Below are 20,118 nucleotides of genomic sequence, written 5' to 3'. Positions count from 1 at the left end.
GGAGGGAAACGCCAAATGGAAAAGGATTTAGGAAAACTAGAAGAATGGTCAGAACTCTGGCAACTGAAATTTAATGTGGATAAGTGCAAGATAATGCACCTGGGGCGTAAAAACCCAAGGGCAGAATATAGAATATTTGACACAGTCCTGACCTCAGTATCTGAGGAAAGGGATTTAGGAGTAATTATTTCAGAAGACTTAAAGGTGGGAAGACAATGTAATAGAGCAGCACGAAATGCCAGCAGAATGCTTGGATGTATAGGGAGAGGTATAAGCAGTAGAAAGAGAGAAGTGCTTATGCCGCTGTACAGAACACTGGTGAGACCTCACATGGAGTATTGTGCGCAGTACTGGAGGCCATATCTCCAGAAGGATATAGATACTCTAGAGAGAGTTCAGAGAAGAGCTACTAAACTAGTACATGGATTGCAGGAAAAAACTTACCAGGAAAGGATAAAGGACCTTAACATGTATAGCTTGGAAGAAAGAAGAGACAGAGGGGATATGATAGAAACTTTTAAATACATAAAGGGAATCAACTCGGTAAAGGAGGAGAGCATATTTAAAAGAAGAAAAACTACCACAAGAGGACACAGTTTTAAATTAGAGGGGCAAAGGTTTAAAAGTAATATGAGGAAGTATTACTTTACTGAGAGAGTAGTGGATGCATGGAATAACCTTCCTGCAGAAGTGGTAGCTGCAAATACAGTGAAGGAGTTTAAGCATGCATGGGATAGGCATAAGGCTATCCTTCATATCAGATAGGGCCAGGGACTATTCATAGGATTCAGATATATTGGGCAGACTAGATGGGCCAAATGGTTCTTATCTGCCGACACATTCTATGTTTCTATGTTTCTATAAGATCATAAATTACAGAAATACGAGGAGACCGTCAAATAGGGGCCGTGGCCTGGGTCGTGGTGCTGCTGGTAGAGCTCCTGTTGCAAGGAGAAGACGTGGTCGATCTGTGCCAGCTACACGCACAAGTGAAACACCTTCCTCAAGTGTGAGTAGGCGACAGAACCTGCAGCAGTATTTGGTAGGGCATCATGCGCCTCTAGAAGTGATGAGGCCAGAAGAAGTACAGGCGATAGTAGATTGGGTTGCTGACAGTGCCTCCAGTTCCTTCACATTGTCTCCCACCCAGTCTACTGCAGAAAGGTCAGAGTTGGCACCTGCAGCCAATGTCCAACCGTCTTTCACCTCACCCCCTTGCAAATCAGGCAAGCAGTCTGAGCCCCAAGTCATGCAGAAGTCTCTTCTTCTTTTTGATGACTCTGTCAGCAGGGTTTCCCAGGGCCATCCACCTAGCCCTGCCCCAGAAGTGGAAGAGATTGAGTGCAGCGATGCCCAACCACTTATTTCTCAAGATGAGTACATGGAAGGACCATCTCAGCACGTCTCCGATGATGACGAAACGCAGGTGCCAACTGCTGCGGCACTCAGAATTGTGGAGACCGACAAGGAGGGCAGGGGTGAAGACTGGGTGGAAGATGATGTGGAGGACGATGAGGTCCTCGACCCCACATGGAATGAAGGTCATGCAGGTGACCTGAGTAGTTTGGAGGAAGAGGCGGTGGTCGCACAGAGCCACCAGCACAGCAGAAGAGGGAGCAGGGTGCAGAAGCGGAATGGCCGTGCCCTAGACACTACGCCTGCTACTGCCCAACGCAGCAAGGGAACGAGCGCACCAAAGAAAGCTCAAAGGAGTTCTCTAGCATGGAAGTTCTTCAGAAAATGTGCTGATGACAGGGCACGAGTGGTTTGCACCCTGTGCAATCAAAGCCTGAAGCGAGGCATAAACCTTCTCAACCTGAGCACAACCTGCATGATCAGGCATCTAAGTGCAAAGCACGCGCTGCAGTGGAGTAGACACCTTCAAAACCAAGAAAGGTCTCTGGCTCCTCCTGCTTCCTCTTCTGCTGCAGTCTCGGCCTCTCCATCCACCTCTGTAGTGATACCGGGACCTGCCACCCCGCAAACAGACGATCTGTCAGCAACACCACCACCTGGGTCACCAACCATCTCCACAACGTCCCGTGGAAGCGTTCAGCTTTCCATCTCCCAAACACTTCAGAGGAAGAGGAAGTACCCCCCTACCCACCTGCGATCCCTGGCCCTGAATGCCAGCATTTCAAAATTCTTGGCCTTTGAAATGCTGTCATTCCGTCTGGTGGAGATGCACAGTTTTAAAAGCCTTATGTTGGTGGCTGTCCCACAGTACATCGTGCCCAGCCGCCACTACTTTTCCAGGCAAGCCATCCCTTCCCTGCACAACCAAGTGGGGGAAAAAATCAAGTGTGCACTGCGCAACGCCATCTGTGCCAAGGTCCACCTAACTACCGATACGTGGACCAGTAAGCATGGTCAGGGGCGTTATATCTCCCTAACGGCACACTGGGTAAATACAGTGGCGGATGGGCCTGAGGCGGATAGCAATTTGGCGCACGTCCTTCCACCACCGAGGATTGCAGGGCGTTTCAGTTTGCCTCCTGTTCCTAACTCCTCCTACTCCGCTTACTCATCCTCTACCGCCTCCTTATCCGGTCAGCGTAACACCTTCATCACCAACTTCAGCACAGCCAGGGGTAAACGACAGCAGGCAGTTTTAAAACTTGCCTGTTTGGGGGAAAAACCACACACCGCGCAGGAGTTGTGGAGGAGCATGGAACAGCAGACAAATGAGTGGATGCTGCCAGCGAGCCTCAAGCCCGGCCTGGAGGTGTGCGATAACGGGCAAAATCTCATAGCAGCTCTGGGCCTAGCCGGTTTGACGCACATCCCTTGCCTGGCGCATGTGCTGAATTTGGTGGTGCAGAGGTTCCTTAAAAATTACCCCGATATGTCAGAGCTGCTGCAGAAAGTGCGGGCCATCTGTGCGCACTTTCAGAGTTCTCACCCTGCTGCTGCTCGCCTGTCAGCGCTGCAGCGTAACTTCGGCCTTCCCGCTCACCGCCTCATATGTGACATGCCCACAAGGTGGAACTCCACCTTGCACATCCTAGAAAGACTGTGCGAGCAGCAGCAGACCATAGTGGAGTTTCAGCTGCAGCACGCACGCGTGAGTCGCTCTGCGGAACAGCACCACTTCACCACCAATAACTTGGCCTCCATGCGAGACCTGTGTGACTTGTTGCGCTGTTTTGAGTACTCCACCAACATGGCCAGTGCCGATGACGCCTTTGTCAGCTTAACTATTCCACTTCTATGCCTCCTTCAAAAAATGATTCGGGCTATGATGGAAGAGGATGTGGCACAGGATGAGGAGGAGGAGGAGGAGGAGGATGAAGAGGTAACATTTCCAAGGCTTTCAGGGCAGTCATTCGCAAGTGGCTCCGAGGGTGGGTTCCTGCACCCACAAACGCCAGGGACACAATTGTCCAGCAGGGGCACAGTTCTGGAGGATGAGGAGGAGGAGATTGAGGAGGAGATTGAGGAGGAGATGGAACCATTTTCACAGCAGGGTGGCACCCAGGCCAGCTCATGGCCATCACTGGTGTGTGGCTGAGGGGATACAGAGGACACAGACGATACACCTCCCACAGAGGACAGCCTTTCATTGCCTCTGGGCAGCCTGGCACACATGAGTGATTACATGCTGCAGTGTCTCCACAACGACCACCGAATTGCCCACATTCTAACTTGTGCTGATTACTGGGTGGCCACGCTGCTGGATCCCATTTACAAGGACAACGTACCGTCCTTAATTCACTCACTGGTGCACGATCGCAAGATGCGCGAGTACAAGCGCATGCTGGTAGACGCGATGCTGCTGGCATTCCCACCTGACAGCGGGGCCACAGTGGAAGCACAAGGCCAAGGCAGAGGAGGAGGAAGAGGTCGCCAAAGCAACCAGGGCACCGCCAGCACCTCAGAAGGCAGGGTTAGCATGGCCGAAATGTGGAAAAGCTTTGTCAGCATGCCACAACAAACAGCAGCACCAGCAGCTCATATGGAACGTCTTAGCAGGAGGCAGCATTTCACCAACATGGTGGAGCAGTATGTGTGCACACGCCTACATGTAGTGAATGACAGGTCTGCCCCCTTCAACTTCTGGGTCTCCAGATTGGGCACATGGCCTGAGCTTGCCCTTTACGCCTTGGAGGTGCTGGCGTGCCCTGCAGCTAGTGTATTATCTGAACGTGTATTTAGCACGGCTGGGGGCGTTATCACAGACAAGCGCAGCCGCCTGTCCAGAGACAATGTGGACAAGCTCACGTTCATTAAAATGAACCAGGCATGGATCCCACAGGACTTTTCCGTACCTTGTGCAGAATAGAGATGGATACCGACCTTACCCAGCCATTGTTCTATTTTTGCTCTTTCTCACTCTTTTGGGGTGTACCCTCATTTAAAATGACTGAAAAAAAAGCAGTGTTGGCTACCTCGTCCTCCTCCACCGCCGCTTCCACCTACACCGCCCATAGGTGTGCGCAGCCTATTGCATTAGGGTGTGCACCCCAAAGTTTAAATACACATGCATGTGTTTGCCTACATGTATATGGCCCGGTACATTACTATCCCTGCTGGCAAAGTGAAATTGAAGTGTGTGGCACTTCTCTTATGGCAGAGCAGGTCCGAGGGAGATCTTTCCCATCTCCTCACTGGCAAACAGAGCGATAATGCTAATGTGCCCTAGGTGATTAGGGTGTGCCCAGGCCCTGTGCACACGCCTATGACACCGCCACATCCACCACCACCTCAACCTCCCTCCTACTCCATATGGGCCCCTTGTCCTTCACAGATGAAGAACATTGTTTTATTTTTCTGTTTTTTTTTTTGTTGTTTTAAGTTATTTCCCTATCCACATTTGTTTGCAGAGCACTTGCCATGCTCTTAACTACGTTTTGCTGCCATTTGCAGCACTCTAGCCCTTTCCATTGGTGTTTTAGAGCCATTTTAGTGCCTGAAAGTTCGCGTCCCCATTGACTTCAATGGGGTTCGGTGTCCGGGTAAAGTTCGGAAAAAGTCCGGGACACGGACCCAGACTTTTTTTTCAAGTTCAGCCGACCCCGCCGAAAAACGGACATCCAGGTGTCCGCTCAACTCTATTCTTGATCTTTACGGATACTCTACAGATGGGAATGGTGCCAGCTGGAAAAAAGCCAACGTGGTACCAATATTTAAAAAAGGGCCGAGATATATCCCAGGTAACTATAGGCAGGTCAGCCTAACATCAGTAGTCTGCAAGATTTTGGAGGGGACGTTAAGGGACTATATATAAGAGAAACAACTATAGGTGTCCCTGGGGAATTTGAGTGGAAGGGCTGGAGATGGTAAGTGTAGTAATGAAAGGTATAGAAAAGAATATATAAAATTTCAACATTTATTGATTTATATTAAAATTCAACAAAATACAAAAAATAATATATTTAGACTTTAAAATAACATTCCATGTACATATCCTGATAGGGATAATACATTAGGGGTTCATGAAGCAGGGGAGTGTATCCTCCAACATGTTTCGGAATTTTTGTTCATCTAATTCCTTCTTCAGGGAAGTTTATATACACATAACCGTGCATTCACCACCCGTGTATCTACGGATGTATAGAATGTAAGCAATATTATTTAGAACAAATACATGAGCATAGAGGCAAACAATATATCTTATCATCAATGAGGGATCCCCAAGTCCCATAAGGGTAGGGAATACCCATAATAGGTATGTGTCTGTATACACAAGTATATCCTTAAGAGTAAACAGTAACTATGAAGATATCAACTTACCCCTAGAGGGAGTATGGAGCAAAAAGCGTCCTTTTAGTTGTCTCCTCACAGAAGGTATACTGCAAAGGTGGCTGTTTGTATGGCAAAGGATACCTTATATTCATGCAGTCTGACTGTGCAGCTCTGTAGTTTGAATGTGCAACAAGTATATGGACTTGAGAGAATACAAGTCCCTCCACACGTTGTCAGGGTATTAATGTTAGTACCGGCGGTTCACTCAAATCCCCAATGGCCATATGCACATTGTGTTCACGAGGAGCACATAGGGCGGATGAGGCCACACCTATCAAAATGCACAAGTGGGGGAAGAAAATATTTAGCCATAATGACTGATTTCCCATATATAAAAGTGTGATTAGGAAAGGGGAATTCAAAATCCACATACCTTGTCAGAAATCCTATGTGAAATGCAGATAACCGATCTCTCTGTGGTGACCCAAAGGTACTGAGTCCCACTAAGCTTGAAGCATTTATATGCTCCACCTGAGAGTTCTTACCTGAATTAGGAGGAGTGTATACACCTGGTTGGATGATGAGGGGTGGGTAAAGAGCAGGTGGGTGGTTCTGAGCTAGTTGTCCCCATATGTTGGATTTCAAGTTTTCCTTTTATTAGGTGTCTCCACTGATGGTACATTATCCCTCTCTATCCTACCATTCCAAGCAGGAAGGGAGATCGAGAGGAAGAGGAATGGCGTGGGTGACATCCAGGGCTGCGCTCCCCCGGTCTAAGCGGCGCCGAGGGGCGCCGCGTACCTGTGACGCGGCGGCGTCCGGTGTCACATGACCGCCGGCACGTTGATGCGCAGCTCTCGCGAGATGATCGATGGATCTCGCAGACGGGGTGTCAGTGAAGGATACATGGCGTCCGGAGGCGCCATGATACCGACACCTCCCCTGGATCGCTGCGCAAACTACAGGCCCCAGCATGCATTGCAGGGGCCTGGGCGTGCCGTGGAACACCAATGGGAACAGGCCAAAGCGAGGAGGGAAGGCCGTATCAAGTGACATTTCAGCATAGCTGGTATGCCGTGGAGCATAAAAAGAAAAAGGAGATAAAGATACATAAACAATATGAATAATGTAAATGCATAAGGCTGCACAGTGAGCTGCATGAGAGGTACAGATTGTTTAATCATACCTATACGTGAGATAGGGATCCCTAATGATTGATGAGCAGACAGAGGCCCCTCTGCAGTGATATAAATAATATTAGATTTAATACATAAAGTAACAATATTACATAATATTAAATAATTATCGATTTCTTTGATTTCCACATTGTAACTGAGAACATCTTAGGCATATAATGCGACCATTTTAGCATGTATGATCATACAAAATACATCTCTATTCCCAACCATTACAAGAGCTAAAGATTCCATTCAACATTTTCCCACACACCCCCTCCCCCCTCTCTCCCCTTTCCATCCATAAAAGGGGCTAGAGATCCCATTCAAAACCCCCTGAACTAAAGCCAGGGAGAAACGGCTTAAAATTGAAGGCTTCATTCAATCCCGGTGGAGAAGTGGCATTTAGGTCCGAAATCCAACGAAGCTCGCGCTGGAGGAGAAACTTGTTAAGATCTCCTCCGCGGGAGCTGGGGTGGATTCGATCCAAAGCCAAGAATTTTATATGTGGAATATTGGCACCATGTACCAAAGCTGAGTGTCTACCTAGCGGTACTTCTGGATCTTTCTTTTTAATACTTGCTATGTGTTGGCCAATATGTTTGCCGAATTTTTGGATAGTTTTGCCAATATAATAGCAGCCGCAATCACAAGACAGTAGATATACGACTGCCATAGTCTGGCAGTTCACATAATGTTTTGGACGAAAGTTTTTACCATTAGGCAATTTTAAGCCGTTTCTCCCTGGCTTTAGTTCAGGGGGTTTTGAATGGGATCTCTAGCCCCTTTTATGGATGGAAAGGGGAGAGAGGGGGGAGGGGGTGTGTGGGAAAATGTTGAATGGAATCTTTAGCTCTTGTAATGGTTGGGAATAGAGATGTGCGGGAAAATATACTAATTCTCTGGAGTAACACCCAGATTCTGTCAAATAAAATAAAATACTAAAGATATTTGAATCCCAATACACATTCTCTTCTCTCATATCCATCTCTGCTTCCCTATTTCCATTTCTTGTTTTTTGTTTTGTCATCAAATATATAAAAATATATATTTTTCATGAAATGTCTCTGCTTATGTATTTGTATGATCATACATGCTAAAATGGTCGCATTATATGCCTAAGATGTTCTCAGTTACAATGTGAAAATCAAAGAAATCGATAATTATGTAATATTATGCAATATTGTTACTTTATGTATTAAATCTAATATTATTTATATCACTGCAGAGGGGCCTCTGTCTGCTCATCAATCATTAGGGATCCCTATCTCACATATAGGTATGATTAAACAATCTGTACCTCTCATGCAGCTCACTGTGCAGCCCTATGCATTTACATTATTCATATTGTTTATGTATCTTTATCTACTTTTTCTTTTTATGCTCCACGGCATACCAGCTATGCTGAAATGTCACTTGATACGGCCTTCCCTCCTCGCTTTGGCCTGTTCCCATTGGTGTTCCACGGCACGCCCAGGCCCCTGCAATGCATGCTGGGGCCTGTAGTTTGCGCAGCGATCCAGGGTAGGTGTCGGTATCATGGCGCCTCCGGACGCCATGTATCCTTCACTGACACCCCGTCTGCGAGATCCATCGATCATCTCGCGAGAGCTGCGCATCAACGTGCCGGCGGTCATGTGACGCCGGACGCCGCCGCGTCACAGGTATGCGGCGGCCCTCGGCGCCGCTTAGACCGGGGGAGCGCAGCCCTGGATGTCACCCACGCCATTCCTCTTCCTTTCGATCTCCCTTCCTGCTTGGAATGGTAGGATAGAGAGGGATAGTGGAGACACCTAATAAAAGGAAAACTTGAAATCCAACATATGGGGACAACTAGCTCAGAACCACCCACCTGCTCTTTACCCGCCCCTCATCATCCAACCAGGTGTATACACTCCTCCTAATTCAGGTAAGAACTCTCAGGTGGAGCATATAAATGCTTCAAACTTAGTGGGACTCAGTACCTTTGGGTCACCACAGAGAGATCGGTTATCTGCATTTCACATAGGATTTCTGACAAGGTATGTGGATTTTGAATTCCCCTTTCCTAATCACACTTTTATATATGGGAAATCAGTCATTATGGCTAAATATTTTCTTCCCCCACTTGTGCATTTTGATAGGTGTGGACTCATCCGCCCTATGTGCTCCTCGTGAACAAAATGTGCATATGGCCATTGGGGATTTGAGTGAACCGCCGGTACTAACATTAATACCCTGACAACGTGTGGAGGGACTTGTATTCTCTCAAGTCCATATACTTGTTGCACATTCAAACTACAGAGCTGCACAGTCAGACTGCATGAATATAAGGTATCCTTTGCCATACAAACAGCCACCTTTGCAGTATACCTTCTGTGAGGAGACAACTAAAAGGACGCTTTTTGCTCCATACTCCCTCTAGGGGTAAGTTGATATCTTCATAGTTACTGTTTACTCTTAAGGATATACTTGTGTATACAGACACATACCTATTATGGGTATTCCCTACCCTTATGGGACTTGGGGATCCCTCATTGATGATAAGATATATTGTTTGCCTCTATGCTCATGTATTTGTTCTAAATAATATTGCTTACATTCTATACATCCGTAGATACACAGGTGGTGAATGCACGGTTATGTGTATATAAACTTCCCTGAAGAAGGAATTAGATGAACAAAAATTCCGAAACATGTTGGAGGATACACTCCCCTGCTTCACGAACCCCTAATGTATTATCCTTATCAGGATATGTACATGGAATGTTATTTTAAAGTCTAAATATGTTATTTTTTGTATTTTGTTGAATTTTAATATAAATCAATAAATGTTGAAATTTTATATATTCTTTTCTATACCTTTCATTACTACACTTACCATCTCCAGCCCTTCCACTCAAATTCCCCAGGGACACCTATAGTTGTTTCTTTCATGAATTCAGTGGGGAAGGGATTTTGGGCTGGTTCGGCATAGCCTTGTACCAACCATTCAATTGGACTATATATAAGACTTTAGTAATGAAAACGGTATTATTAGTAGTAATCAGCATGGTTTTAATGAAAATCATTCTTGCCAGACCAATCGATTAACCTTCTACGATGAAGTGAGTTGCCATCTAGATAAAGGAAGGCCTGTGGATGTGGTGTATCTGGACTTTGCAAAGGCATTTGACACAGTTCCCCACAAATGCTTACTGTACAATCTAAGGTACGTAGGTATGGACCATAGGGTCAGTACCTGAATAAAGAGTCCAGAGGGTGGTGATAAACGGGGAGTACTCGGATTGGGCAGTTGCGAAAAGTGTGGTCCCGCAAGGTTCTGTCCTGGGACCAATCCTGTTTAATTTATTCATAATTGATCTAGAAGAGGGGATATCCAGCACAATCTCAGTATTTGCGGATGATACTAAGCTAAGCAGGGAAATAACTTCTATGCAGGATGTGGTAACCTTGCAAGCAGACCTAAAACAAAATAATGGGGTGGGCAACTACATGGCAAATGAGGTTTAATGTTGAAAAATGTAAGGTAATGCACTTGGGCGTCAGAAATACGAACGCAAGGTACTCACTAGGGGGGGGAACCTCTGGGTGAATCTAAGATGGAAAAGGACCTGGGGGTCCTAGTGGACAACAGGCTCGGCAGTAGCATGCAATGCCAAGCCGCTGCAAGCAAAGCCAACAGAATACTGGCATGTATAAAAAAGGGGATTCACTCCAGAAATAAAGAGATTATTCTCCCACTCTACAAGACTCTGGTCCGGCCACATCTGGAGCATTCCATCCAGTTCTGGGCACCGGTCCTCAGGAAGGATGTGCTGGAACTGGAGAGGGTCCAGAGAAGGGCAACAAAAATGGTTAGGGGGAATGAAGGACTTCAGCTATGAGGAAAGACTACAAGAATTGAACTTATTCTCTCTGGAGAAGAGACGCTTGAGAGGGGATATGATATCAATGTATAAATATTGTACTGCTGACCCGAGCATAAGGAACAAACTTTTCAGAGAAAGGGAATACAATAAGACACGAGGCCACTCACTAAAACTAGAGGAAAAATGGTTAAATCTTAAAATACGTAGGGGGTTCTTTACTGTCAGAGCAGTGGGAATGTGGAATTCTCTTCCACAAGCAGTTGTATCAGCGGGGAGCATTGATAGTTTCAAAAAAACTATTAGACGGGCACCTTAAAGACCACAACATACAGGGGTATATAATGTATGGTTAACATTAAACGCACACACATTATAGGTTGAACTGAATGGATTGATGTCTTTTTACAACCTCACTAACTATGTAACTAACTTTATAAACTTAGGCCAAAATGTATTCTGCTACATTTCTGTGGTAAAAATAACACAAATAAGTGCATATTATTTAGTTTGTTTGAAAGTTATAGAGTCTACAAATTATGGTATATATAAATATTTGAAAATTATAAAATGAAATACTATACAGACTGCCTATCTCATTTCTAGTGGCCCAAAAATGCCAGGACAGTTCAGACACAGGAAGAAACATAGTCAGAATATGGGCTAAGGCTCAGTCCAGGCAACAGGCAGAATTGTGGTCAATATGGAGGCAAAGCAGGAACTATCATGTACCTGGTAGCGGAGCATGATATGATAAGGAAGGCATCTCTTACACCTCTGATTTGGGGCCCCTCATAGTGTAAACAGGAGGCGCAGGAGTGCAGAGCGGCACAAGTGCCTGAAAGTTTTGCTAGCAGCAGAGCAGGTGTCCAGTCGTCAGTGTTTTTCAGTGAAGCAGGTAAGCTGGATGACAGCTGGGGGGACAGCAAATTCAAGCGGACTTGTATTGCAACTGCAGACAGGTGAAGCATATACTGGCAGCAAACTGTAGACAAGCAGACACAGCTGGATGATAGGCAGGTTTTGGTGACAGCAGGAGAAATAGCAGAGTCAGGCAGCCTGGGTCATGTACTGGCAGGACAGATCAAGTACAGAGGCACAGGCAGAAATGTCTTCAAGGTACAAGCCTGGTCAGGAGCTGATCAGTGGAGCAGTAGCAAATGGAGCAAGTGGAAGTCAGAAGACAAGCTGAGGTCAGTACAAGCAGAGTTCAAGGAGTAGTCAAGACTAGCCGGGTCAGTAACTGAAGTCAGGATACAGGAGCACAGGTTCACTAGTCACAAGGAAGGCTAAAGATAAAGCAGCACTAAACCTTTAAATAGTTTATTTGGTGCCATCATCTGTTACGGGTACACATGAGCACGCCAATGCACGTGTATGTGCACGGGTACGCACATGGGTATACACACTAGTATGTGTCCAATAGCTATGTCCATGAGAAGGAAAGTGGATTAGCCTGTGAAGATGCACAGAAGTCCATCCAGAGGGATCATCTTGTCTACTGGCATGCCCTTCCTGACAGGAACACTGATTCTAGATACACTGGTCTAGACAGCCGACACTGTGGCTGGTGTGATGGTGAACTGTAACTGGATCTACTATTAGGGCTTGTTCAAATGTGAGGTTGGGGGGGGGCAGTAAACCCTTGTGGTTGAGCCAGGGTTTTATCACCTCTCAACCACTACCCCCTTTAGCTGCAGAGGCAGTGGCTGGAGGTGTACACTTGCTGTGGGAGCAATGCTTTGCTCTACAGCTGTGCAAGGATTTATACCCCCTGTACTCCCACTGATCGTGACTCATTCAAGTAAATGGCATTGTTTGTGCAGGTTCCAAGGGGGTAGAAGCAGATGGTCTGTCAAAAGCTGCCTGTCAAATGCTCTCTGAAAAGTGATATGAACCTGAATGGCTTTTCAGAGAGCAACGCACATGTATGAAAGTCCTTATAGTGACATAATGACTACCATGTATATAAGGTGAACAACACCCACGCCAAAATAAATACTATGTAAATAATATGTGTGAATTTTATAAAGGAGAACGCAGCTGCTACACTTTCACCATAAGGAAAAGGAACAAACTAGATTACCAAACAGCAGCACTATGGAAGCTCCGAACTTCCGAAGGAAGTTTCCAAGGACGTCAACGTAATGACGAAACATGTAAAGCTGATGGACACGCCTACCACGGACCCGGAGTGACACGCCTCCACCCGCCTGGACTTTGATTGTAATTGGAGAGCATACAGCAGACACACTGTAATTGTCCTCACATCAAATGATTGGATGACCTTCCCTGTTGGGTAAGGTCCATTCTAACAGGTGATAGGCTACCCAAAAGGGGATTGTTGTGGATTAATGAAGAGGCTGTGTGGTGTCTGGGATTATACACACAACTAACATTTCTGATTCACTAACTAGAATGTAAATGAACTCACCTTATATATTTTTTGCATGAACTTGACTGTATATGGATACAATTTATATTTTCTTTGCATAAATTGGACTTTATTTTTAGCCTTCTATATACAGTATATATTGATCTTGCACTGGACTGATTGATTATATATAAAGTTTAACTATTTATTTGCTTTGTTGCACTTATTATTTATTTACATATTTGTATATTTGCACAGATTGATACACTGAGGTTATGTTTTCATAATTAGAGATAGCTGTGAGTTATGCACTAGTTTTAATATATTTGAAGATTTTTGATTGATGTACTTTATTAATAGGTAGCGCTTTACCAGTTTTTGGTTTATTGAGTTCTATTTGTATTAGTGATTGCTTTTTGGTAGGAGCTGCTATCTGTAGATATTGTTTGAGGATTTGGGGCACGTTAGTGAGGTGGATTAGCACACAGGAAGTCCCCTATTTGCTTTTTAAAGTCTGATCTCCGTTTCCTGAGTGTAGTTACACAAATCTGGCCATCCCTGCAGTCTGTATCCTGACACCTCAGTTACTCTTCATTCATTCTTCACAGCCTTATTCCAAGTCACTCAGTCACTTGTCCTTCTCAATCAGCCTTCAAGCCCTTATCAAGCACCCATCCCTTTCATCCTTTTTTGTTGTTAGTTGCTCTCATTCTTTTATTCTCATTTATTCATCCCTCTCATTTCATTCTCATGTTGCTGTTATTTAATAGACCCAGTAGGTAACATAGCCATTTACATTAAATCAGCTTGAGATTTCTCACTGTCACCAGTAAGTAGATGTCACTGGTATCACTGGTCATAGTATGAGATTTCAAAAACAAAACTTAGTTATGAGTATTTATATCTCTTTTAACCAATCCAGTAGCAGGTGTATGCCACTGGTGCATGTTGGGGGAGGATATATATATATATATATATATATATATTATAGTATCTCACACAAGTTTTCTTTTTTCATGTGACAACACTGAAGAAATTACACTTTGCTACAATGTAAAGTAGTGAGTGTGCAGCTTGTATAACAGTGTAAATTTGCTGTCCCCTAAAAATAACTCAACACACAGCCAATAATGTCTAAACAGCTGGCAACAAAAGTGAGTACACCCCTAAGTAAAAATGTTTAAATTGGGCCCAAAGTGTCAAAATTTTGTGTGGCCACCATTATTTTCCAACACTTCTGCCTTAAAGCGGAGTTCCGGGCACAGATGTCATTTTTCAATAAGCATACCCCCGGGACAGTCAGGGCTAGCACATTCCACAATGGCTAGCCTCTGATCTGTCCCGGTTCGCACTTACCTTTTAGAAGAAATACTTACTTATAAAATTTCTTCCACAGTGTTTTCATCTCTCTTGTGGGCAGCTGAAGCCGGCGCGGTCCTCTTCTGCGTCTTCTTCCGCGTCTTCTTCTCCCAGAATGCGCCGCACCGGCCCCTCTCGTCACTTCCGGTGCGGCGTCGCCCGGAAATGACGTGCGGGACCGGTGCCGTCGCATTGATTCCTGGGAGCTATGACGTTCAGCTCCCAGGAATCATCGCGAGGCAGGAAGTGACGGGGTGAGCCGCGGCTCCGAGGGAGGAAGTACCCTGAGGTGAGTATTTACGATCTACAATTACAAGGTGAGTTTAAAAAAAAAAAAAACCTAACTATCCAATTCCTTTTCAGGTTATCCAGAACTAGCGGACGGCACAAAAAAAAAAACATCGATTTTGTGCCCGGAACTCCGCTTTAACCCTCTTGGGCATGGAGTTCACCAGAGCTTCACAGGTTGCCACTGGAGTCCTCTTCCACTTCTCCATGACGAAATCACAGAATGGTGAGTGTTAGAGACCTTGCGCTCCTCCGCCTTTCATTTGAGGATGCCCCACAGATGCTCAATAGGGTTTAGGTCTGGAGACATGCCTGGCCAGTCCATCTCCTTTACCCTCATCTTCTTTAGCAAAGCAGTGGTTGTCTTGGAAGTGTATTTTGGGTCGTTATCATGTTGGAATACTCCGAAGGGAGGGGACCATGCTCTGCTTCAGTATGTCACCCTAAACTTAGTATGGTTCCCTCAATGAACTGTAGCTCCCCAGTGCCAGCAGCACTCATGCAGCCCCAGACCATGACAATCCCACCACCATGCTTGACTGTAGGCTAGACACACTTGTCTTTGTACTCCTAACCTGGTTGCCGTCACACATGCTTGACACCATCTGAATCAAATAAGTTTATCTTGGTCTCATCAGACCACAGGACATGGTTCCAGTAATCCATGCCCTTAGTCTGCATGTCCTCAGCAAATTGTTTGCCGGCTTTCTTGTGCATCATCTTTAGAAGAGGCTTCCTTCTGGAGCGACAGCCATGCAGACCAATTTAATGCAGTGTACAATGTACAGCCTGAGCACTGACAGGCTGACCCCCCACCCCTTCAACCTCTTCAGCAATGCTGGCAGCACTCATACGTCTTTTTTACTAAAGACAACCGCTGGATATGACACTGAGCACGTGCACTCAACTTCTTTGGTTGACCATGCTGAGGCCTGTTCTGAGTGGAACCTGTCCTGTTAAATCGCTGTATGGTCTTGGCCACCATGCTGCAGCTTAGTGTCAGTGTCTTGGCAATCTTCTTATAGCCTAGGCCATCTTTATGTAGAGCAAAAATTATTTTTTTCAGATCCTCAGTGAATTCTTTGCCATGAGGTGCCATGTTGAACTTCCAGTGACCAGTACGAGAGAGTGAGAGCGACAACACCAAATTTAACTCACCTGCTCCCCATTCACACCTGAGACCTTGTAACAGAAACGAGTCACATGACACCTAGGGAGGGAAAATGGCTAATTGGGCCCAATTTGGCCTTTGTCACTTAGGGTGTACTCACTTTTGTTGCCAGCGGTTTAGACATTTATAGCTGTGTGTTGAGTTATTTTGAGGGGACAGCAAATTTACACTGTTATACAAGCTGTACACTCACTACTTTACATTGTAGCAAAGTGTCATTTCTTCAGTGTTGTCACATGAAAAGATATAATAAAATATTTACAAAAGTGTGTGGGGGGTACTCACTTTTGTGAGATACTGCATGTTCGCCCTCATTTGCTATAAGGTTGTCAGATGTTCTTTCCATTGTGTGCTTTCGTGTGGCTCTATGTTTTGTTTTGTTGCAGGTCTTCCTCCCGGTCTAGTCTGGATCTTGGGGGATTCACATGTTTTTTGGGGATTGATAAGGGCTGCCGCTTGGCCTTAGAGGAGACAACTTGGTGTACAATGGAGCAAAGCTATTCTGAAATAGCTGGAAATTCGAGGTATAATGTGGGGGCACGTTCTTCCTAAATTTCATTACTATTCTGGAGTCGACAAGCCCCAGATGTTTTAGTGCTTCATGTTGGCGGTAATGACTTGGGGGTTCGGACCACCAGGGATTTGTTGAGGGATGTCAAATGTGACATTTTGCGTTTGATGTGCGAATTCCCTGGATGCATCATTGTGTAGTCGGATATTGTGGCCAGAAGGGTTTGGCGTTTTGCTCACTCCATTGTTAGCCTGAAAGGCGAGAATTACATTAAACAGGGAAGTGGGCAGGTTTGTGTCCAGGATCAGGGGCATCGTGGTTCGGCCCTGGTAGCTGGAGGATCAGTCTGTCTGCTATTGGAGGGACAATGGTGTTCACCTGAATGCAGTTGGCATGGATATCTGGCTTTTGGGACTAGAAGAAGGTAAGAGGTGTTGAGGAAGCTGTGGGTGTGTAGGGATTTGCTTGAATGAGGTGTCACTTAAGCTCGTGTGGTGGCTCAGGGGCTCTTTGGGGGGTCAGTAAGTAATTAAATTGTTACAAAATTGTGGGACGCATCTAGTGTATGGCACTTCCACTTGGTTAGTGGTGGTTCTCCCAAGAGCTGGGGGGGGGGGGGGGGGGGGAATGGGACTATGTGTGATGTCATAAGGTCTTCGAGCATTTGGGGTGCGGCTGAGGACATGGACAATTTCAGTTACAATTGAGCCTTAAGGACTACCAAAGACCCTTCGTTGTTGGGCATTGTTAGAATTACGTTGTTGGATTTGCACTTTTTGGTATGTTTTAATGTGATGTTATTTATTCTTTGGTTAATAAGTTGGCTGCTGTGGCTGTTTTAAACCTATGTCATGCAGTCCATGTCTTTATTCTATGGTTTTAGCGACCCATGTTGACGAGTCCTTTAGTCAAGTGAGACCTGGAGGAGAAAATGGACGAAGGGGCTGCATGACTAAGAGAGAACAAGGTCAGGGAAGGGTTAGCTATGTTAGTGTGGTGGGAAGGGGAGTAGTCCTTACCTGATTGGAGGAAGAGGCTGGATGGGCAGGGTTCAGATGTGAGGGTCCATGCAGATAGGTCGTTTTTGATCATTTCAAGGAGTTCTGGAGAAGAGGTAACTTCCCTCTCTCCCTCCCTTGTGTTAGGGGCTACTGCTGTGTACAGGTTGTGGAAATGTTTTGTGTCTTAGACTTTGATCGAGCTTATAAAAAAAAATGATAATTATGTCTGTTGTAAACACTTTGTCACAGCAGTGGTGGGGTCAGTAAGTAATTAAATTGTTAAAAAATTGTGGGGCTCATCTAGGGTATGGTGCTTCCACTTGGACAATTCCAGTTAAAATTGTACCTTAAGGACACCCAAAGACCCCTTGTTGTTGGGCATTGTTAGAATTTGCACTTATTGGTATGTTTTTATGTGATGTTATTTATTCTTTGGTAATAAATTGGCTGCTGTGGCCGTACTAAACCCAGGTCACACAGTCTGTGTCTTTATTTTATAGTTTTAAGGACCCAGGTTGACAAATCCTTTAGTCAAGCGCTCATTTTACCCTGCAGTGAGAGCAATTTTTTTTTTTTTTTTTAAATGCAAGACACGACTATTTTAAATAACTAATTGTGCAAATTATTCTCATTGGGGGCATTTGGATTGTTCATAAACAGCAGAAAAACAATGAGATTCTTTGTACTAAAACACTTTCTATTTCCTTCGGCATGTAATCAAAACATATCTCATCTGCGTTTGGATGGCCCCAAGAGTTATACACACATGTTCAGATTTGTGGTTAATTATCCTGCTAGAACTATTTACTAAAGTAGTGTAAATGTCAAATAGGCTCAGCTCACTTAGTTATATTTGTATTCAACATAGCAACCATTTCACATCTGCAACCAATGGGAGCAGGAAATAACAGTTGTATGGGTAAACACTACATGAGGTATATCTTTATTGATTAAGACTTTAATGTTTAATAACCTGATCCAACTGATTGGATTTCATTGATTTATAGCATTCATAACAATAAAAGCTGATTTGTTATGATGTTGGGGTTAGTGATGGTGGTTAGCTCTCAGGTCATTCAACACATGTTATGAATTTCTACCTTTATCATATTTGCAGTACTTTCGCTTTAATAAATCACAGATTCATTAGAATTGCAACTTAAGTGCCGGTTCATACTATAGCGATGTCAGACATCGCATGTGATTCGTACCGCACTGCTGTGCAAATCACATGCGATGTCTGTGTGATGCATATTCAACCATACAGGTTGTATGGCTAAATTTGCATCGCAGTCGGAACAAAGTCGTGCAGTACCCTTTTTCTGCTCCGCACCAGAATCGGATCTCATGGGTGTTCACACCTATGCAATTTGAATCCTGTCCGAATTGACAGTTCGCACTGCGATATGCAAACTTATCTGGGGGTGTCATTAACTTTGTATTGACACTCCCAGTGGTTCGCATATGGCAGTGTAACCTACCTGCGTGTTGAGTGCGATGCGGGAACCTGCAGTGGATTTGCAGGGTTCCCGCATCGCACCATTGTGAGAACCAGCACTGTAATAGATCAATAGGCAGTGCAAACGGAGAAGGTAAATGGAATGAATCAGAATTCACCTTTTATCACTATTAGGCAAGAAATATAGTGGTTAATTGGTTAATTTGTGCTACAGTTGTGTGTGTGTGTGTAACACCCTGTCCTAAACAAAGATCATTCACTGCCTAATATTAACTATTGTTGGGTAGTAGTCTGCCGAGACTAATTTGTAGTTTATTTTATCATTTGGTCTTTCCCTAAGGCTACATTCACACCTGAGTGTAGCGTTTTCACGCGTTTTTACCGCGATTTTACAGCAATTTTTACCGCGATTTACAGGTGTTTTTACAGGCGTTTTTTTGTGCAGGCGTTTTTAGATTGAATAGAAACCAATGGAAAACGCCTGTAATCTGCCCAAAAAGAAGCTCATGTACTTTTTTGAGCGTTGGGCGTTTTGCTTACAGCGTCAAAATGCTCAGATGTGAACAGGGGCCATTGAAATTAATAGGATTTGTCTTGTTGGGCGTTTTGAGAGCTGATCCTAGAGCAGAAAAACTCCCCAAAAACGCCCCAAAACGCCTACATGTGAACGGAGCCTAAACTCAGTGGAGCTCTTGTTTCTCAGTGCTTTTAGTATGTGTCACTGGTACCACTGGCAGTAGTAGATTCCACAAGACTGTTTTATAAATATTTATACTTGCTCTTGCCAACCCAGTAGAAGGTTCATTATCACTGGTGCATGCTGTGGAAAGATAGTTTATTTGGAGAAGGCCTTGTGATCTATTTCTTCCAACATAGCCTGCATGAGGTCTGTCATGTGCTCTGGATGTGGGGATAGGCCTAAAGTGGTCCTGAAGTCTGTCATGCATATCGATGGGGAAAGCTGTGCCAAGGTCAAGACTACATGTGTATGTTTAATTTTACTCAGTATCTGCAGCATCTCACCACACATACAAGCTCATTTACAGAGAGGAATATTTTCACTTTTACACGTGAGGAGGAAATCCTTTATACCTCTCTCCCTAATGCTGGATAGTGGGGGGTCCACTGCCGGAACCTCCAACAATTAGCTATTTACAGTGAGCTGCCAAGAAAATCAGAGACAACTGCTGAGCAGCTCTAATTTTCTGATTTGTTTTAGTCCAGCTTTAGAAACCCGTTTTTTTTTA

Source organism: Pelophylax lessonae, assembly GCF_965119305.1.
Source record: "Pelophylax lessonae genome assembly, chromosome: 7".
Taxonomy (NCBI): Eukaryota; Metazoa; Chordata; class Amphibia; order Anura; family Ranidae; genus Pelophylax; species Pelophylax lessonae.
Note: the sequence above shows the minus strand (reverse complement) of the source record.